Source organism: Phyllostomus hastatus, unplaced genomic scaffold (genome assembly GCF_019186645.2).
Source record: "Phyllostomus hastatus isolate PE091 unplaced genomic scaffold, TTU_PhHast_1.1 phas_scaffold_78, whole genome shotgun sequence".
NCBI lineage: Eukaryota > Metazoa > Chordata > Mammalia > Chiroptera > Phyllostomidae > Phyllostomus > Phyllostomus hastatus.
In genome coordinates, this window is record NW_025334041.1 from 48454544 (window position 1) to 48455760 (window position 1217).

At 37.2% G+C, this 1217-nt stretch overlaps 1 non-coding gene across 1 annotated transcript; it reads right to left on the reverse strand.

Moving 5' to 3' along the window:
• Window positions 1-636: 636 nt before the first annotated feature.
• Window positions 637-768, reverse strand: LOC123812293. Its single transcript, XR_006784568.1, has one exon. It is a non-coding gene; the product is annotated as a U6atac minor spliceosomal RNA (small nuclear RNA).
• Between the last annotated feature and the right edge of the window lie 449 nt (window positions 769-1217).

Genomic DNA, 1217 nt, shown 5'->3' on the forward strand with positions numbered 1-1217 from the left:
AAGAGAATATAAAAAGTCTAGTAGATACGTAGCTAGATCCCATTCCCATTAACCTATTCTAGAACAACACTTCAACAAATATTACCTCCCTCTAATAGCACCAATTTTTCTTCTTTACTGGAACTTCTGTATTATCATACAAAGAAGTTATTATTTATCCTGTTTTTTTTAAAAAAATCCATTATCTCTTGACCCAATCCTCCTTCAAGTAATGCTCAACTCCCATTTGTCTTTACATAAAATTTTATTAAATGTAATTTATACTTAATTTTTCTATTTTTGTCTTCCATTCATTCTTTTTCCAATTTATGTATAGTTGGTATACAATATTGTATTATTTTCAAGTGTAGAATATGATTTGACATTTAAATACCTTACAGTGTGATCACACTACTAATTCTAATAATCATCTGTCACTGTGCAAACTTATTACAGTATTACTGACTATATTCCCCTTCAACATTTTCACCCATCCTCCCAGCCTTACCTCCTCTGCAACTATCTCTTTGGTTTCTGTTTCTTGTGTCTGTTTTTGTTTTGCTTGCTTGTTGGTTTATTTGTTTTGTTTTTTAGATTCCAAGTATCAGTGAAACTGTATGATATTTGTCTATCTCTGTCTGATTTATTTCACTTAGCATAAAAATATGGTTATATACCACAAAGCAGTGTCAATGCCTTAATCATATACCGTACTTATGTTTTCAGGCCCAAGAGCCTCTTCCATCCTTGTCACAGGGAGTGCTGACCTTCTCTCCTTTCATACAACACTCTCCCATTCACTTTTTTTTTAAAGCTTCCTGATGGATTAAGAAGTTTATTGTTGGATGAATACAGTATAGGTCATAGATCCTATACTGTAGCTCTCCTTGTTCAATTATTGACCCAGTCTGCCTGGCCCCAGGCTCTCTTCCATTTTGACAAGACGACCTTGAGCCAGGGAGATTTCCCACAGGCTTTTCCAAAGTGTGGCCCAAGTATCAAGGAAATAAACTCCAGTTTCCGGTAAAAGCCCTGTAGCAACTGGGGTTCTTCAACTTATCACACCTGGCTCTTCTGGAATCTGTCCCAAGGGAGAAGTTAGAATCCATTCAACAAAATGAAGAATTCAGGGGCCACACTGCCCAATTGTCTTCACTGTGCTCCCAGATTCCCAGCTTTGTAATCCAGCCGAAGGTCTGCCACATCCCTCTTCACTGGTGTGCCTGCCAGCTGATCCT